Source organism: Onychostoma macrolepis, chromosome 09 (genome assembly GCF_012432095.1).
Source record: "Onychostoma macrolepis isolate SWU-2019 chromosome 09, ASM1243209v1, whole genome shotgun sequence".
In the NCBI taxonomy this organism is placed as follows: domain Eukaryota; kingdom Metazoa; phylum Chordata; class Actinopteri; order Cypriniformes; family Cyprinidae; genus Onychostoma; species Onychostoma macrolepis.
Genome location: NC_081163.1, coordinates 15413293 through 15434964, shown reverse-complemented (window position 1 = coordinate 15434964; position 21672 = coordinate 15413293). Strand labels below are relative to the sequence as shown.

Genomic DNA, 21672 nt, shown 5'->3' with positions numbered 1-21672 from the left:
CACTTAGCAGGTGAATTTAAAAATGCAGATTTGGCAAGCAAGCTGCTGTTGAAAAGTGGGTGGGGAGACAGCAAGCGTTGGCTACTAGTGTTTGGATTGAATGGGTAAGGTTACGTGTCAAATTATTCTGAGCAACAAATTGACACACCATGCTGCTGACAATTCTTTATTTTCCCTTTTGGAGCAGAATGATGATGCTTCATGTTGAATCTTCTCTGATCTTCTCTAATCTGAGACATGGGGCTCTTTTAGTGTCAACTATGCACTGTGATTTTGAACATTGTCACCCTTGCCATCACCCCCTCCTTGCAGTCCATCTTCACTATATTTAGCCTCATGTACCATGCACTGCCACCCTGGACGCAAGTGCCCTGCTGACATTCAGATTTCATCTGTCTTTGTCGGCCTGTCAGGCTCCTGTTCCTGCAGACATCCATGGGTGTAAGACAAACTTTCTGATAAGCTGTGAACAATGTTGTTACACGTTAATGATTGCTGCTGCAGAAAGATGATGGATGAGTATCCAACCCCTCAACCTCTCTCATCCTTGTGATAAAACATTTGTATTATCTTATTTTATTAACCATAAAGGACATCATAATGAGGAATCACATTGTTTTTGATTGTTTAAGAAAGAAGGTCAAAATGTTTTGGCATGGATATTTTACCTGCAAGTTTACCTTGGAGAACAATATAATAATACATTTACATGTTCAAAAGTTTGCGTAATTTTTATTTTTTAAGTCTCCTATGCTTACAAAGGGTGCATTTATTTGATAAAATACTGTAAAACAATAATATTGTGAAATAAGTTAAAATATATTTTAATATAATGAAAATTTGAAGAAAAAAATTTTTTTAACGATGGGCTTGGTTCTTACGAACATGCAGCTTTCACTTCATAAGATGTTAAATAATGGACTGCAGTTATGTGGATTATAGTTACATTCACTGCAGAGGATCCAGTGGTGAGAAAGTGATGTAATGCTAAACTACTCCTAATCTGAATCTGATCTAGGCCATCTGGCCTGAGGGTGAGTACATTTTTAACAATTTTTGGGTGAACTGTTTCTTTAAATAATCTCTATATTGGTTCTGATGGGCCTCTGTTCAGTAGAAAAGATTCAGCAGTTTACAGTTAAAAGAAAAGGGAATGAAGAGAGAGAGAGACAGCAAGTGCTCAGTTTTCTCTTCTTCCACCGAAAGAGAAAGCAGCCTGGGCAATAACACACACACACACACACACTGATGTGTGGACAGGCAGACAGATGGATAAAGAGGATCAAAAGATGAATTGCAGAAGACAGAGGAAAGAAAAGAAAACCTGCACAATGTGTGAAAACACAATCCCACAGGTCACTCTGTCATGAACTTCATGGTTATTATTTATTATGGCTAGTGCTTCATTGTACTTTTAAGCCAACCTTTGAGTTTTTCTTAAGCCAAAAATCACACACTTAATTTATCTTATCAGTTTTATTTGTTGGTTGACACAACAGTTAACTTTTCTTGTAACAGAATAAAATAAAGTGATAAAATTTTGTTAAATTCCTTTCCAAAAAAGCAACAGAAGTCATCTCCTCAAAACATGATCATATTCATATGTAAACAGTATTTCATTTAATAACTAATTTAATCCAAGACCATTCTTTCCTTAACTTATAAAACTGTCCTGTGGTCAAATAGAAAATTAGACAAATACTCAGCAATGTTGTATTGGCACATCAACATATTTAATGATTTAGTGTGTAATTATGGCATGAAAGACTTAGATCTGTTTTTATAAATCCACAAAGTTCCTTTCATACATCTGTTCCAGAAGTGATCTGACTCTGTTTATAGAGTCTAATGCAAAGAGCATTTTGTATTCATAACTCTCTAAAGGATTCCGGATGTGTATTAAACAGACATAAATAAAGGCCTTGTGGAAGTGTCTAGTTCTTGTACTGCATGTGCCACTGTTGTACTTTTCAGACCATGAAACCACTGAAAACTGTTAATGTGTGTATGAATGAGCACAAGAAACTTTTGTTTGCTGTTAAATCTGTTGCTGCTTTGTGCATGTGCAGTAAAGTTTCTTAGGAAAATGTGATGATGGTTAAAGGGCAATGTTTGATGTTGTTGGTTTAAAGCAGAGGTTTAATGTGTGTGCATGCATGATGGGGGTGTGTATGTATGGTTATGTACTGAGTACTGAGGTGGTTTGTTTTCCCAGCTGTTAGGAGGGAAAGCCCAGTCCCATGTGACCTGTGTTTCTCCAGCTGTTCTCAGATCAGCCGCCTCAGTCGGGACCGGAGCAGGACCTCGATAAAAGGCTGTCTCTCACATGACTCGGTTTGTTTCTCTCATATTTAAACTCACATTCTCTTCACTTTGTATCACAGGATCTGATGGTTTGCACAAACATTTCCCAAAGGAAGAAATTGTTTTAATTTGAATACTTCTTTATTTTTTCACCAACCTATTAGCATATGCAACCTGAATTCCGGAAATGTTGGGATGTTTTTTAAATTTGAATAAAATTAAAACTAAAAGACTTTCAAATCACATGAGCCAATATTTTATTCACAATAGAACAAATGTTTAAATGGAGAAATTTTATACTTTTATCCACAAAATGAGCTCATTTAAAATTTGATGCTTGCTACAGGTCGCAAAAAAAGTTGGCATGGGGCAACAAAGGGCTGAAAAAGGGGGAGCAATCGAACTCGGGTTCGGACCATGCAAGCGAACCAAGTGTGAAAGCACCCTAAGAGAGGCAGAGTTTCTCAGAAGTAAAGATGGGCAGAGGCTCTCCAATCTGTGAAAGAGTGCGTAAAAAGATTGTGGAAACATCTTTAAACAACTTTAAAAACAAAGTTCCTCAACGTCAAATTGCAAAGGCTTTGCAAATCTCATCATCTACAGTGCATAACATCATCAAAAGATTCAGAGAAACTGGAGAAATCTCTGTGCGTAAGGGACAAGGCCGAAGACCTTTGTTGGATGCCTGTGGTCTTCAGGCCCTCGGACGACACTGCATCACTCATCAGCATGATTCTGTCATTGACATTACTAAATGGGCCCAGGAATACTTCCAGAAACCACTATCGGTAAACACAATCCGCCATGCCATCTGCAGATGCCAACTAAAGCTCTATCATGCAAAAAGGAAGCCACATGTGAACATGGTCCAGAAGCGCCATCGTGTCCTGTGAGCCAAGGCTCATTTAAAATGGACTGTTTCAAAGTGGAAAAGTGTTCTATGAGTCCAAATTTGACATTCTTGTTGGAAACCACGGATGGCGTGTCCTCCAGGCTAAAAAGGAGGGAGACCTTCCAGCATGTTATCAGCGTTCAGTTCAAAAGCCAGCATCTCTGATGGTATGGGGGTGCATAAGTGTATACGATATGGGCAGCTTGCATGTTTTGGAAGGCACTATGAATGCTGAAAGGTATATAAAGGTTTTAGAGCAACATGAGTTCCCCTCCAGACGATGTGTATTTCAGCAGGACAATGCAAAACCACATACTGCAGCTATTACAACAGCATGGCTTCGTAGTAGAAGAGTCCGGGTGCTGGCCTGCTTGCAGTCCAGATCTTTCACCTACAGAGAACATTTGGTGCATCATTAAACGAAAAATACGTCAAAGACGACCACAAACTCTTCAGCAGCTGGAAACCCATATCAGGCAAAAATGGGACCAAATTCCAACACCAAAACTCCAGAAACTCATAACCTCGATGCCCAGACGTCTTCAAACTGTTTTGAAAAGAAGAGGAGATGCTACACCATGGTAAACATGCCCCCGTCCCAACTACTTTGAGACCTGTAGCAGGCATCAAATTTGAAATGAGCTCATTTTGTGCACAAAATTGTAAGATTTCTCAGTTTAAACATTTGTTATGTTATCTATGTTCTATTGTGAATAAAATATTGGCTCATGTGATTTGAAAGTCTTTTAGTTTTCATTTTATTAAAATAAAAAAAAACGTCTCAACATTTCCGGAATTTGGGTTATAGTTTTAATGATCTTTTTTGTTGCTGAATTATTTCTCATACATACACAAATAGATTATTGTAATTTATATATTGACGAGAAAAGAAAAAAAAACTAGTTTCCCCAGGAGACATAATGCAGAACATGTAATGTTCTTAAGACAAACAATAATGTTTAATTGATTCTGGAAACTAACACAACATTTCATAAATTATCAATACACATTCTTAGTGAGTACCCACAGTACATTTACACTACTGCTCAAAAGTTTGGGGACAGTAAGATTATTTATTTATTTATTAAAAATTAATTTAATTAATTAATTATTCAGGGATGCATTCAACAGATGTTACAAAATATTTCAGTTTTAAATAAATGGAAAAAAAATTGTTGTCAAAATTTATAATATTTTAATATAAATGTTGAAAACATTTTATTTATTTTAAACAGCTATTTTAAATTTGATTAACATTTTCTATTATTTTCTATTTTTACTGTATTTTTAATCAAATAAATGCAGCTTTGGTGGGCATTGAAAACATCTTAACAACTCTAAACTTTTGAATAGTTGTGCACTGTAGATTGTTTTAAGGATGTTTAGATATTGTCACTGACAAACAGGACAAAATGCTCATTAATTAGATAATATGTTGCAGTGTAAAATAACAACAATGGATGAAGATATGCTATGCCGATATTGTTGCAGAAAATGGTTAAGAACATACAGAAAAAAAGCACCAAAAAAAGAGTAGCATAAAAATGATATGACAAACATTGTACCCTTGAAATTGTACCCATGAGGTTTTGACTGGTGTATGCAATATAAGTCCTCTGGTCTTAAAGAGTTAACATGTTAGTGTGGACGATCCCAGCTGGTCAGACACGTCTGTCAGCACAGCTATTACAATCCTTTCTGCCAAGGGAAGGGGAGCAGGGCCAGTGACCTTGGAACCAACTCTGAACATTATTTTCTGCCTGCCACCCAAATACACATTACTTTTAAAATTCACTTGTGGACATATTTTTTATAAGTGTGTATTTGAATTTGCTGTGAGCATGACTGTCCAGTGCTTGAATTCTATAGTGCACCATGTTAACACAAGTCCTGGTTCAGGAGAATGGTTTTCTGCTTTGACCTCTTAAACTTCATACAATGTGATAATGCAACAATGGGTCCGTTTGCTAAGTGTGAATATGTGTGAGTGCTGATGTCAGTGAGAGACCCTGAGGAGTGAAGGAGAGTGTTAATTTTGCTACTCAACAAAGAAGCTTTGTGGCCTTCAGTTTAAAGCCCCATATGGAGATTTAGGGAGATCTCATTTTTTATTTTGAGTGATAATGGGGGCTTATGCTCACTGCAACATAGAAAGACATATTGACCAGAGTTTGTTTGAGATGCATCGTCTACCTTTTTTTTCCAAGAGATCAAGAGGTTACAGGCAACCCTGAATTCCACAGAATTCTTCAGAATGTTCCACAGATTTCCACATACTGATACTGATATACTGTATCACAATATGCACATTTTAAGCTAATTTAAATATCATTATGACCATTTCTAATGTAATGGCAGAAGTTTATTTAGAATTTTATTTCCTATTTTTATTCATGAAGATCTGAGAAACAACTTGTCAATAAATAAATAAATAATTAAAATACTATAAAATACTGAGGCTTTAACTGCTCTAATTGGTGATAAATTGATTCAGTAAACGTTCGTAACACAGCTCTGGCCTCGTGTATCTTTTGAACGATTCATTAAAACAACGTTTGATTAATTTGATTGTGAATCAGAATCCACAGTTCGCGCTGGAAGTTTGTTTGTGCTTGTAGCTCGCGAGAATAAAATGACTCGATAAAAAGACGCACACAGATTTTTTTTCTTTCTTTCTTTCTTTTTCTCGTCACGTTCAATTCAGTCTGAATTCACATTCACAACAATTCGACAACTCAGGTCAACTGGATTTATTTTGCTGGAGTCCTGTTTGCGTATCCTTCAAATTGTCATTTCACATAAGCCTACTTTATTTTTAAGGTAAGAATGGGGCAAAACAGGGGCAAAGTGTCGTCAAAATAAGATACTAAATCAGCTATTTTATTTAAAAATTTGACAATTTAGTTTACAAATGTTGATAATCAGAAGAAACGACAAAATGAAGAAGAGCATAGCCATAGGGTGGTGGATCTCACCCCATCTTACACTATTTGTTATCATATATTATTTTCATTTATTTTTGTAATCAAAACTGTAAGCAAGTTTTTTTCCTGTTATCTTTTTGTTATATTAAGTATTTATTATAGATAATGAATCTGAAGTCTTGAACATTCACAGGAAATAGCTTACATCCATGTTTAAAAATAAGGTGAATGTCTCTCAATCTTTATACCTCGCATTATCTAACAGTGTTGCTATATATCTCACGACTTTATCTCATAATTACCTTTTTATTCTTTTACTTTCTGACAGATTTCAGCTTCCATAAATAACCACAATAAAAATAGTACTTGAAAATCTTTAGGTCTTCCTGTTGAAAAATTTCTCCTGGCACATAGTTTAATATAGTGCTGGGATATAGTTATCGTAAAGTCTAGAAAGAGTGAGAATATGTGAAGCCAGCAGCTCATGAGAAGTATTGGTGAAGCACGGTGACAGGTCTGACAGGCCAGGCTCTCACAGTCCTCAAGACCTTGGGTTAAATATAGATGGAGGGATTGGATGTGCTCTTGGAGATGTGAGCTGAGGCAGTAGGAGAAAGTGATGAGCTCTCCACTTGTTGAATCTTTCTAAACCCTAGCATGTCTGTCCATCACTCGTCTGTTGGCACCTCAGCGCTCAAGTCTCCTTTATCTCACGTCTTCCCTCAGAAAGCATCTCCAGCTTTTAGAGGCCTGTGGTTCTGTCCCGATACAAGCTGCCACATAAATCAGGTGCTTTGCAAAGGCATTGGGGGCCTTGCATGCTAAGTGAGTGTTTGAGCGACTTTGCATGTGCAAATGAGTGAAGTTGAACAAATGTGGGTAGTCACCATGTAGCTGGCATGTTTCTGGGACAAACCGTACTGTTGTGCGTTGCACCATTAACATTTTCGCCATGTCGTTCCTCTTGGAAGTAAGACTACACCGCACTGGTTCAATAACAAGCTGGCGGAGAGGCTAAACATCTGAATAGCGTGGTACAAGATGTACAGCTGGGCTTCTAGAATTCAAGTCATCATTAGAACATGTTTTAACCATGGTGCCTTGCTGCTGTTCCTGTCCCTCAAAGGGCATGACATGTTTTAACTGATTCAGGCCTCTATCCAAAAGAACATGTAGACTATGATTAAAGGCCCCCTTGTGGTTTGAGGAAACCAGTGCTTCAAACCATCGTCATCAGCTGCGGGTTCAGTGATTATGTGAAGTCATCATTGTCCTGAAATGGATGGAGGTTTTAAAACGTATTTAGAGATCAAGTACAGTGACTTGGTTAAGCCTTGGTCCTGGCTACTAGGTCATAAAAATGGCTCACCTCTGATCCAAAACGTGACTGAACAGCAGCATGCTGGAGGCTTCTGGCAGTAAAATTGGCTCAAGTGTGATCCTGGCCATGGCATCTTAGTCTTAGCATCTCTGATCTGGACAAGTCATCAGCGAGACTTTGCCTAACAGCTAATAAACATGACACTGGAATCTGTACGTTGCATGCTAATACCAGGTAAAAGGGTTTTGCACTTAGAAATACATTTATCAGCAATTTGAGATATAGTTGTTTGTTACTGTTTTACATTTTGCAAAATTAATTGGGTTAATGGCATATATGAGTGTCTATTAGGGATGTGCATCTCATGACCCGATACGATACGCATCTCGATGCATAGCCAACGATACGATACATTAAAGATACATATGAAGCAGCTACCGATGTGATGCAGTATGCAGTGCGATCCTATTTCGATTCGATTCAACACAATGCGATTCGATGCAATACAATGCAATGGAGAAAATATGATCACTTTTAATGCCTCGAGCCGAGGCCTGTTTCATAAACAATTTACCAAATAAGCCAGGCTTATTTCAGTTAGTCTGACTCATTTTCAAAGGATTTGGTTCCCTAAAGCAAATTTAACATGGGCCTAGATCAAGTTTAGACACTGTGGCAATTTATGCTGGGAAACTAAAGCAGGTTAACTGTCAGACTAAGCTGAGTTCCTCTAACACTGACCAATAGGAACGCAATGGTATTACCACTAGGGCTGTGTATCACCAGCAAAGTCACGATTCGATACGTATCACGATACAGAGGCCATGATACGATACGTATCATGATACAGGACTGCACTGAATTTCACCTCAGCAGAATTTAATAAAACAGTTGTTTATTAAACACTGCATACTATAGGGCCATTATATTTCTAACTATAGGCAGAGCAGGCAGTTGACCTCTGCATTACGAAGGGCCTCCATAACTGTACCACATTACAATATAGATAATTTCATGTTTACATTGGGCACTCTCCACCAGGTACAAAATTTGCATTGTTTGCATCTTGTTTTTATGCCCATAAATAATAATGTGCTGGTTCTAATAAATGTATATTGTAATGTACTCGTTCTAATATAGGCTATTAAAAAAATCATCTTTACATTGCTGGTAGGTTATCATTGCACAAATGATGCACACTCTCTACGTTAAAAAAAAATAAAAATAAAAATTAGAAGATTAGAAAAATGTATGCGCTGTCTTCACTGTATATAATGCACACAGGCTCAGTCACTCACACAGATCACGTTGCGGCCGCACACAGACATTCAGGAACAAACTTTTTAGAGCTGGCCCGCAATTTTATCAACTAGCTTAATTGCTCAAGAGCTACATTATCTTTCTCAACAAGGAGCTAGTAACATCATATTGTTTCTAAAGGGATTAAAGCCACAGCTTCACTGTTAATAGAGAAACGCGCAAAACAGTGGATATTCATACTACACAGCCTCTCTCTCTCTCTCATAAATAAACACTTGATAAATGACACTTTTCTGATAATAGAGTATTGAAGTGGAGATCGCTAAACTGCAAGCTGTGGCCAGATAAAACCTTGTTGTAGCCTATATATTATGCTCTATTCATTATTTTTTAGAAACCTTGCACTTTTCTACTCAATTTTAAACGGTGTTCTTGTATTCAAATTAAGCGCGGTCACTGCTGCACACGTGCCACAGTATCGATACAGGGCCAGCTGTATCGATATCGTCAAATCTCTCTGACGATACATCGTCGTATCGATAGGCTATCGAACACAACACTAATTACCATTATCTCACATACTATTATTAGACTTTTTTGACAGTTACATGCAGCCTTTCTCTCTCGTTTTATGACAGCTGTAGGCCTAAGTTTGCAAAACAGATAGCAAAACATTACAATCTAAAATTGCTCTTTAAATAATTGAAATAACTAAATTAAAAGTTAAAATCACTTAATTAAAAATGAAAATAAATAATAAAATGACTATATTTTAACTGCTATAAGAAACACACAACTCATTTGAGCTTAGGCTAATTAGTAACTGTTAGCTACTGTACTACTAGCTACTACTACTAGCCTACTTGATTTACTTATTACAATAGTCCATTTACAGTTACTGCTTTCATAAAAATACTCTTATATGTAGGTTTAAAATTCTACAAAAGACACATTTAATGTCCAACAACAAATATTTTAGCAAAATGCATATAGAGCGCACGCAAGAGAGCCAGCGCTGGTTCACTCGCCCACTCCCGACAGCAAAATGGATATATTTGCATGACTTTCTAACATTTACAGATGAAAAATATACCTGTGACATGTCAGTTATGCACTGAGGAAAACACAACGTCTCAGATGTGTTAAACTGCACAAATACATTCGCTGTTTGTCGTAGTGGATCGATTTGATCCATTATCGACATTAAGGGCTGCTTAAGAATAAGCGTGCACAAATTAGTTAGATTGCGTGAACTTAATTGGTCGTTTATGGAACCCCTTTAGCCCCGATTGATTTGTTAAATTATTTCAAGCCAGATCTTGGACTTTATGCTGCCTTCACGTGCTATCGGAAATTTCCTATTTCCCATTTACGAAGTCGTGATTACAAGCTTGTCGTATTCAAGTGCTTTAATGTCGGAAAGAATAAAATTCAGCATCCCATTGGTTGACAATCATAAACATTCACCGCGCTATAGGCCTACATGCAGTTGGCTGACAATTCTGGAATTTCGGTTAAATATATGCTTATTTCACTGCTTATAAAACATACAATATGCTTCGCATGATCGTTCATATCTAGCCTATAAATACACTACTTTAGCGACAAGACAAAGGGATGTAGTTGTTGTGAGAACAGCATTGACAGCAGCAATGGTTGTTCCCTCCACCATGTTTAAAGTTTATGACCCACCCAACTGGAGATGCCCAACTCGGAAACTTGGGTATCAAAATTATTTCCGAATTTCCCAGTAGTAAATATGACTTGAGAGGCCGTTCACGTCCAATTTCCGATTAGGAAACTCGTATTTACGATAATTCCGATAGCACGTGAAGGCAGCATCAATCCCTGTATTTCCTTTGGGTCATATTCTGAATAATAAAAGTATAGCGCAACCACTAGTAATTCTAAATAAATACATCGGGTTTTACCGATGCAAATATGTTAGAAACGATGCAGCGCGATATAAATACCAACTTGTAGCTGATGCACACTTTTTAATGATTCGTATCATTAAACTTTTATGCCGATGCACCGAGCGAATCAGGGAATCTTCCCATCCCTAGTGTACATGATAAAAAAAATTTAAAAAGTGTTTTTATGTAGCCTTTGTGTTTTATGATGGTTTCATATGGATGTGAAAACCTTTATATAATTTTCAAGAAAAGCTTATATGTAATGACTAAAAATGTCATGTGGTGTAAGCATCAAGTAAAAAGTAGAAAAAGTTTTTAAAAAACCTGATATTTTTTTTAGATTTTTGGACCACATGCATGACTTTGATTTGGCAGATAATGTTTTTTATAGGCTATATTAATAAGCTGAGAAACATTTTTGTAATAGTGATAATTACGTCATTATGTCAAACTAAAGAGTTTTTTTCAAGAAATTCATCTTTTTATTGAGGCTTTCTTTTCATTATGATAACAGGATTTTTTGACTGTATGCACTCCCAAAAATGCCAAAATGGTATTTCAGAAAGTACAAGCATGTATATAATAGAAGATGTGTATTCAAGTCTTGTATAACTTGCATTTGTCACATATTTAAAAATATGAATATATAGTGTCATGTCATTGACCCAATTAGAAGTTTACTAAGTTCAATCATTGGTATAAAGTTTTAGTGGGACACGTTAAGTTAAGAATAGAATGAAAGAGATGAAAATACAATAATAACATGATCTTGATATCTAGACTAGATCTTTTCTCACTAGTATCGTATGACTGGACTCAGTTCCTTTGGTGTTTCTCTTTTTAGTTGGCATGGATGTGAGATTAGTTTCCAGCTGTCCTGGTGAACCTTATCATACTTCAATATTCTGGTTTGTCAGAGAATGAAATAACTTTTCTGTCCCTGGAGGCAGAGTGAGAGCGGCTGGGACCACCTGACACTGGATCACCCCCATGGAATCCTGGGAATGGTGTTCATTCAGCGGAGCCACACCACAGGAGAGCTGGCATCCCTGAATTGTGTTTATTTGTTGGCACCCTGTCGTGAAAACCTTCCCATCAACTGCATATTAATCTTGTCAGCAAATTTCTAAAGGTCTTTCTTCCTTTGCATCCACACCCCTCCCAGCTCAAGCTTCTGATGAATTTATGGCCCTCTCCTCACCTCCTCACCCGGTTCAGCCTTGCTCCTGTTCTCCTCCTGTTTCTCGACTCCTCTACTCCTTTCCTTTCCGGTCCATATACATGTCCTGTATACCCACGCATGCATTAATACACAGGCTTCATTGGTGACATGTAGCATGAACAGAAATCTCTCAATCCTGCTGAGAGCCCATCTACTGGCTAAAGCAATGGTGACAATCACGATCTGGCTGAATACTCTGAAAGTAATCATTATTGGCTTACATTCTCTCACTCTGACAGTAAACATAGGACTGGAAAAGGTGCATTGCTAGTATAAATCTGCAAATGTTTTCACATTACCAGGCCCACGTGGTATGTGTGCATGCAAAACCTTATACTCTAAGAAAAGTCTGTCTTAATATGATTTTCCATATTCATTTCTCACAGATGCAGCCCTGCAGCCCAAGACTGGTTGCCCACTGAAGCTAAGCAGGGTTGAGCCTGGTCAGTACCTGGATGGGAGACCTCCTGGGAAAACTAGGTTGCTGTTGGAAGAGGTGTTAGTGAGACCAGCAGGGGATGCTCACCCTGCAGTCTGTGTGGGTCCTAACGCCCCAGTATAGAGACAGGGACACTATACTGTCAAAAAGCACCATCTTTCGGGTGAGACGTTAAACCGAGGTCCTGACTCTCTGTGGTCATTAAAAATCCCAGGATGTCTTTCGAAAAGAGTAGAGGTGTGACCTCAGCATCCTGGCCAAATTTGGCCATTGGCCTCTGACCATCATGACCTCCTAACAATCCCCATATCTACTGATTGGCTTCATCACTCTGTCTCCTCTCCACCAGTAAGCTGGTGTGTGGTGGGCGTTCTGGCACAATATGGCTGCCGTCACATCATCCAGGTGGATGCTGCACACTGGTGGTGGATGAGGAGATACCCCCTCACAATGTAAAGCGCTATATAAAATGTAATGAATAAAAATGTTTTACCTGTATTTTGAATTATGAATTGCATTGTGTTGTGTTTTAGGGTTGAAGGAACTATCTGTAAGGTAATTTGTTTTTGCTAGGACATTGTGTTTTGTTTTTTTTCTTACAGTGTACAGCTCAGTAGGTTACTGTCATTCATAAAATTATAACAATTTCCTGTGTTATGTTAGACTTATTTATATACTATTAAATTGTTTATTACTCTATTGAATTAACTTTTGTTTTTATATTAATTTTAATTTTAGTTGAAAATGTGTTTCTGTCATTTTATCCCTTGTTTAATTTAGCTTTAATTTATTTTTTAATTTCAGTTTTAGTCATTTTAACTTAAACTGACAACAAATTCAGTTGTTTTTTTAAGTTTAAGTTTTTCATCCAATATTTTGATTTTATTTCACATTTATTTAAATTAACAAAAATTATTTGAACAGTTTTAGTTAATAATAACACTTCTCCTGCCACTTACATGTCCGTTAGTTAAATATTTTGTAATGGCATTTGAATATGCATTAGTGGGTTAATTGTTTATCCTTTATTTTTATTTTTGAATGTAAAAATACATTCAAATTATTTTTTCTGAATTATTTTATTTTATTTTTTTACTATTTTACCCGGTCAAAGAATCTGACAAAGAACATACAACTGAGGCCAAATTCCCACAAGAAAAACATCTACCCATAAACCTCTTACAGTAGCTTCACGGCCTTATGAAATTGGTTCAGTATATAAATTAGGGCATATACTAAAGGTACAGTTCAACTTTGCACTTTTCTGTTGCCTCCCATCAAATTATCAGGTGCTTAATATTTGTGTTTTACAGGCTTTTGGCTGAACATGTGTGTTGGGAATCAGGTTACAGGGGTAGTCTTGCTTTTTAGGGGTCCAGTGAGACCTATAGTAAGAATGAGGGGCGAGCATGTCCCCCAGTACAGCACAGTTACCACAAACACTGCCAGAGAACACACAGAGTACAGCGCCAACATCATCATTACAACAGCTAATCCTCGAGACCTCTGAATGATACGTTTTTGATGAAGAGTTTTACTGTGTATGATGATGCAAAACTAACAACGTCCATATATGGTGGCCCAGCAGACATATTTTCATGGTTAAAACAAATGACATATAAACACCTGCAGTGTAACACACACCCTTTGGAACACCATAGTAACAGTCTGGGGAGTTATTGTGCCTTACTGAAGCCCAAATGTCAGGCAAGGACCAGGGTTACAGAAGACCTTCAATGCGTGCTCACCCTAGACCCAAGCTGCTTAGATTTACTGAGACGTTGAAATATGGGAAGAAGATCTGGGCCTATCGGAGTACAGCAGACTGAGCGAAATAGAGAGGGAGGAAGGCTCTGTCCCAGTAATGAAGTGGTCCACACTTCTTAGAAAGAGAGTGCTCAGAGAGAAAATATTGTTTCCAAAATGTCTGAGGTCATAACTCACACCAGGCAATAGATTAATACTTTTTTTCAATTTTCAATATACTTATTTTTATGGTAATATATATACGGTATATATATTCATAATTTGTTATATCAGGTAAAAAATAGTAAAACCAGTAATATTGTAAAATACTATTACAATTTAAATGGCCTGTTTTCTATTTGAATATATTTTAAAGTGTAATTTATTCCTGTCATGGCAAATCTGAATTTTCAGCGGCCATTACTCCAGTTTTCAGTGTCACATGATCCTTCAGAAATCATTTTAATATGCTGATTTGGTGCTCAAGAATCATTTCTTATTATCATCTATGTTGAGCACAGTTGTGGTGCTTTTCAACAGAACGCTGCTTGGCCAATCAGCTCGGAGGACCGGAACTAACGGCTGTATAAATTCCATTCCAGTACTGTGTAATAATGGACTCGAGGGAAACAAAGCCACACTTCCCCACTAGGACTTCAGCGAAGTGTGATCTTACATCCCTATGAGCATGACGCTCCTTAAGAAAGGGGCCGTTAAATCCTCCATCCCCTTCAGTGTGGAAAGAAGGATCTCATTGTATAAATAGTACACTGTATGGTGGTGTAATAATGAGATTCGAAATGCGTTTGAAATTAAACACGAGGTGCCACAATAAATACAGACTCCATACTGTAAAATGTACAATGATAGATTTAAACCATTTTCTGTTTTGTGGGGCATTGTAATAACGGCACGGAACAATAAAATCACCATGGTGATGTAATTGAAGCGCACTAGATATTTTATTGCTTCGAGAGATTTATAGCACTGTGGCATGTTGGCCAGATAAAATGAAACTCAAGACACCAAAAACAAACTTTTTCAGACTTCGCTCACTTTTGTCGAAAATATTTTTTTTCTTCTCAGCTAATACGAGATTACGCCTCGCTCTTTTGGAGAAGATCTCTGGAGATCAGACCTGGCTCTGTTTAGCCCGTGCTAAAAAGGTTCTCTGTAGCGTATGAAGGTGCTAAGCAGAGATCTTTCGGTGCGAGCACCTCGGGGAGCGTCTGTGTGTGTGTGTGTGTGTGTGTCTGTCTGTGTGTGTGTGTGTGTGTGTGTGTGTGTGTGTGTGTGTGTGTGTGTGTGTGTGTGTGTGTGTGTGTGTGTGTGTGTGTGTGTCTGTCTGTGTCTGTCTGTGTGTGTGTGTGTGTGTGTGTGTGTGTGTCTCTCTCTCTGTGTGTGTGTGTGTGTGTGTGTGTGTGTGTGTGTGTGTGTGCGCTTGTTTGTGCAGAACTTCAGATGGGGGTCACTCTTAATGGTTTTATTGAATTAATCACATGAGTGGGAGATCAACCTTGGCCAGAGGCTGCAGGAGGCCCGGCGGTGATGGCAGCCCATCGGAATGGGCTGTTGCTCTGCATGGGGAGAGGGAACGAGAGCGCGGGGGCCGCTCTTTAACTTAATTAAACGCTAATATGAAGCAGTCAGTGCGTCTGCCTTTGTTGTACGGGGGTGTTGGGACGGATCTGGGCCTCTTAGTGTGTGCTGAAGCTGCTGAGATGTTATTAGTGCAGGATTACACCAAACCCCGGGGCTCTCTGGCTGGCCGCTTGGCTCTCAGAAGGGAGACGGTGGTGGAGGGGTTCCTGTGATGTGGGACCGGCGGAGGTGTGATCACTGGCCAAAAGATTAGAGCGAGATCTACGTCTCAATCCCGTCGTGCTGACAGATGGAAGAGAAGTGGTGTGGAACCTTGAACGCTCTCGTATAGGACGGTGGCATCGGTTCTTGACTTGTTTTTTGTGCAGCGGTGAATGAAATTTGAGAAAAATTAAACATTTTAGGCGAGCTGATGTGTTTATATCTCTTGGTAAACCTTCACATCAGAAATGTGGGATCTTTAGTGCTAATTTGAGAAAGTATTACTGCTTAGACTATAAAAATGAACGCATATGTTTGATGATTGACAGGTCGCTCTGCGGTCTGGGTGGTCTTTGCGATGCTAGCGTTGGGGGAGGGATGGTTATGACAGCTTGCATGCCTTCAAGACATTTTTATTTTGTCCTCCTCCTTTAAAAAAAGTAAAAGAAGTAAACCTTAAAGGGATTGACCATACCCATGTCAGGCATGAATATCGCATCCCTGAAGGCACTTCTGACATGTGGGGCTCCAAGTCCACATGTTCCCAGTAAAAAGAAAAGCCATATAGTCTCTAATGAATACAACCTTTCACTGACTTTTTTGTGTGTGTGTGTGTGTGTGTGTGTGTGTGTGTGTGTATATAATTCGCTTTTTACGGCTCATTTTTGACTTGGTTTACTTTCAATTCTTCACAGACTCTGCAGAAATATATCGAGTCTCAATGCCAAAGGAACTTCATAGACGGTCTTTGAAGGCTTTCACAGTCCAACTGATTTGAGCCTTACAAATACACCGATCTAAACACAGATTCTTAGCTGTGATTGCTTTTGTCCTTGCACACACTGTCTGGTTGTCTTAGACGTCCATCACGCAGGGATGTTTACATACCAGACCCTGGTGACCTTTACAAACATGCATTAATTGGAGATAATTACATCTGTTTCCAACCAAGAGAAACAGCGTCTAAAATCCAAACAGATCAGTGGACAAAACAAAGAGATCCCTAGGATAGGAGATCCCATCATCCCCACTGATCCTCTGCTCAAAATCACAGAAGTTGGATTTTCTTGCCCACACCTGTTGCCAGACAGCTGAACCCAATGATGCAGGGAAGGCCGGGGCTAGTTGTCACACTTTGTACTGCAGTGAATATTTCTCATAATATCTGTATAGACATAAACAAAAATTCTTTGCTATAAAAAAAGCAATTGAACTTGTTTTTACTGGAAACTACAATTAAGTAACCTATCATAGCAATGTTTGTGATATACTGAATGAGGATTTGAAAAAAATGTTTTGCACAATTTCTACCTGATAAAATATTATAAAGCTTTGTATAACTACAAAAATGTATATTCATTATAAATGTGTTATGATATTAATAATTTAGCTGACCTTTCCATAGAGTTCACCTTTTTATTACAATCCTTATTGACAGACTTTTTTAAACTAGGCTACTGAATAATGGCAAAAAATAAATAAATAAAATAAAATAAAAATTCCCCAAAAAAGTTTTATGGGCTTATTTCAGTGCATACTTTGTCTTATTTAAAAAAATAAATAAATAAATAAAATTGAGACACCCTTGGAAGTTTCCCGAGGCTCCTGGTTGATAATTGTTGTATTATAGGCTTTTTGGCTAATTTTAAACAGTAACACAAAACAATAAAGACAAAAAACTAGATGACTTAATTCAAAAAGATTATTGATTGCTGATTTGGCCAGTTGTAGTATAATAATATTACAGCTAATTGTACTAAAGAGTTTTGAAATAGAAACCAACATATAAAACTCACTGCTAAAAAGCAACAACACATTTTTGCAATTGGACTCTTCACCAAAATTTTATAGCCTTTGTGACAACTTCCTGTGTGGCAACTAGCCCCAATCTCCTTTTTGCTATACTTCAAAAATGTAGAAGACTATAAATTTTCTGTAGACATGTCTTAAAAGCCAAAGCAGGCACAGCGGGTGAATAACACAAGGGTGTGACAGACTCTGTTGCATTCAACCATTTTATATTAGGAATTAGTTAGGAAAAAAGTCAGGTTCTTTTTAACCACGTTTCAGTTTGTGCATCTGCTATGTGTGCATCTATAACTGAGGTTATTTCTGAAACATTTACATCCATCCAGATCACTTTAAGTAACCTTTAAGCTTCCTTTGAGTAACACCAGCTACTCCTGAATATTTGAATAAGTTTGAAATTTATAGTGTGTACTTGACTTAAATAAGCCATTACTATAATTTGCATGCTACTGTTTGTATATTATTCTTTTGAAAGCACACAATCACATGAAGAGATTTTTTTTTAGCAAAGCCATAATCATTGTCAATATGTTAATGTATGGGAAGGAAAACTTTTGCTGGCAAACGGAAGGTCACTTTGCTTGTGTAATACAGATTTATTTCCAGATATGTTTGGATAATGATGTAGATCAAACCTTTCAAAAACGTTGAAAAACGTTTTTCCTTCATCGCCCCTGCTATATTTGCATCGTAAATCTAAAAGTTGTGTGTCGTTGTAAAAGTGTTTTGGGAACAAATCGCGACATTGTGTCCATAATCGATTTGTATTTATTTTCCTTGTTTAATTGGACAAATGAACTGCATTCCTCCATCGCAGTATAGGAGCATTATTGTTGGGACGGATAAACAGACGGTGGTCCAGAACGGATTGTAAAAGACTAGAATAAACAGTGAACACTGAGGAAAGGATTGAATGTCTGTTTATAGGGAGTATTATGAAGTGCATGACTCTGAAATGACTAATTACATCAGCTGTGTGGATTTCTGGGGAGAGCTCTTAAAAATGTCTCTCTCTGTGTGGGTTCATGGTTGTAATGGGGTTCACATAGCAATGGGGCACTTTCAAAAGCTCAATCGCTCTCCACACCTTTGGTGAATCAATGTGTAGTGGCTCAGAAAAGAGAACAAGACCATCTGATACAAAAATTACATTCTGAGATTGGGCCTTGGTTGTTTTATCTCAATTGTTTTATCCCACAGGTCATCTGTTATTGCTTGAAATCATTTTGATGGTGGGAGTGAATTGACTTTCAACAGTGAAATGTGGTTGCCAGCTGGAACTGATAGAACAAACCAAAAAATAAAGAAGGTGAGGGAATGAAAATGCGAGCAAGGTAGAAATACAGGTTTAAAAAATGAGAGAGAAAGTATGTGTAGCATACAAATCTCTGTAGCAAAATTGATGGTGGCTGATATCAATATTTGTGGTTATCTAGGCCAATATCTTTTTACATTCAGTAAGATGTTTGCAGGTAGGCTACTTACAAATGATAAACCAGTTAGCAATTAATACTTCAAAAGAATTGAGCACAAACATCAAATGTAAAAAAAGTGAAATAAAAAAAAATACATTGACCCACTCGTTCGTTGATCTTGAGATTTGTGAGAAAACATTAAATTGGACTCACTAAAATCTCTAAAATCACTACAATCTCAGAAACTTTTTGGAAAAGCAATGGTGCCACCCAGTGGTCATTCCACATGACATGAGTACAGCGTCTTTACTAATGCATTAGCCCAGTGGTCACATATAATTAAACATAAAGCATTTAAATGTTAATTTAAAAGTTAACTATATGTAACTAAATAATATATATTCGTTGAATTTATACAATTTACACATTGTAAACATATCTTAATTGAACTCTCCACCCTCATCCCCACCCCCAACAGCAAAACCCTGGCAGTGTCGGAAAAATAGAAAATAGGAGTGTTTTTTGGATATTTTTTTATTTGATATTGGTCTTCTTTATTCATTTTATTTTTTAATTCTTTAGGATATATAATTAAACAGAATTAATTAATTAATTAAATATTTAAGAAAACAGACCCCATGTTTGGGAACCACTGAAGATTAATAAATAATTAGTAATAATCTTTAGTCATTAGTTGCAGTAATTGAGTTAAATAGAATAGGTTAGTGGTAAATCTGACCCATTTGTTAGCATCTGAACAGCTCCAAGGCATTGTCAGTTTCAGTCTCATCTAGGATTCATTTTACCAATTCCTGGCCCATAAACCAGAGGTTGAAGAACCAAAACCGTCCTCTACTAAGGTTTTCTTGGTTAAAGATATTGACTGGCAACTGAAACACACTTACATAAATTTTCCTACTTTTTTCCCCCTCTCTTCACTAAATGCAGTTTTCAATCCCACTGTGGATATGCTCAGTACAGTATGTTGCCCTGCTTTATTGTCCAATGTCAAATGTCAAGGTTTGTGCCAATGTTTTTGTACTTTGTTATTGTTTATGTATGTTGTAATAAGTAATGTTTATATAAAAAGAGATATAGCAATAAATCGAGAGACACATTCCTGTACATCGAAATAACTCAAAACAAAGTCACCCACTCATTTTACAGTCATTATTTTTATTAAGAAGTGACACAATCACTGATGGCCAGTCAAAGTAATAAAGGGGGAAAATATGTTATGAGGTGAAAAGCGGGCAGTAGATCAGTAAATCTGCCTGATGACTCAAGTGTTGGGGAACCGTGGAGATGTCAGGAACATTTCACGCACACTCTCTATGCTGTGCATGTTATGAGTGCTCTGTTATTGCTATGAAAAATATCAGCCACAATATAAAACAAAATTATTTCTGGACTCAAATGTATAGTTTTTGAAATTGGTTCAGACCAAGACCGCTATTATTTTGTTCTGTTTACAGCTAAAGCAGGAGGTTAAAAGGTTATAGGTTCATTCATCTGAGAGAAGGCCTGATGTCTCCACCAAACTGAATCTACAGTCATTATCAGTGGTAGCTATGTTTAAATTCATGTGCTTTTCCATAAAAACACGGCTGTGTTTGATTAGTTCATCCTGTACGAGGGGGATTAACACAGAACGTGTTCTCAGGCGTTTAACTTCAACCTTTTTCTGAGGAATTTTTAATATTGGTAGGTGTGACATTTATAGCTTTGAGACCCAGACCGGTCTCATAAAATGCTGCAAGCCTTTTTACGGCTTTATAAATACACACTTCATTTGCTTTTTTTCATTACTGTTAGATTGAACAGGTCTGAAAAGGGGTGTCTTGAGGGATTTGTTTCATTATTTCCAAGACACTGATGATTAGGATGTTAACACGCAGCAGGAACGTGAGGTGTGAGAGGTGGGTGAGAATCGCTGTTAAGACCGAGGAGCACTAACTAGGAGTGAAATATGTCGCTGAAATGAGCAGCATCAGTTTCCAGGTGGTGAATTATGAATCCCACGTACGTATGGGCTTGTAACTGTAAATTTAATCCAGGTTATGAGCTCAGTAAAGTCAGTGTGGATCTCCCACCAGGTCACCACAGCTTCAGCCATACAGAAAGATTGAACTAATTTAATTATTTCATCCCTATTGAAAGCTCTTGTGTTTTTGCAGGCTTGCAGTGATCAGTGAGACTCAGAATCTGTCTTGATGACTTCTTCATCTTTTCCACAGAATTAAGCATAACAGAAAACATATGGACATAAATGTTGGGTGATCGAGGTTAATCTGGGACATTGGGTAATGTGGGGAACCAAAGATCTGAAACTGATGCACACATTTCTTGCTCCATCGCAATCAAATAAGTGCCAAATGTCCCAGATTACCCTGATTCAATCTTAACTCCTCTATATCCAACCATTGCTTTCACATGACGTGATTTATTTGCGGTTCAATGCTAGTACATCATATAATGTGCATGAAATATTACATTATAAAACAGCACTGCTTCTCCTTGGTGGTGCTGTTGCTTCACTTTTGCCAGTAGCAGCATTTGCATTAACCTGCCAGTAAGCCTAAATTTTGTCCTTACATTGAAAAAATGTTCAAATTCCAGTC

At 37.5% G+C, this 21672-nt stretch overlaps 1 long non-coding RNA gene across 1 annotated transcript; it reads right to left on the bottom strand.

Moving 5' to 3' along the window:
- Positions 1–6199: 6199 nt before the first annotated feature.
- Positions 6200–10409, bottom strand: LOC131547400 (uncharacterized). The gene is made up of 3 exons (XR_009272923.1): positions 9795–10409; positions 7490–7629; positions 6200–7393 (listed from the first exon to the last, which is right to left on the bottom strand). It is a non-coding gene; the product is annotated as an uncharacterized LOC131547400 (long non-coding RNA).
- Between the last annotated feature and the right edge of the window lie 11263 nt (positions 10410–21672).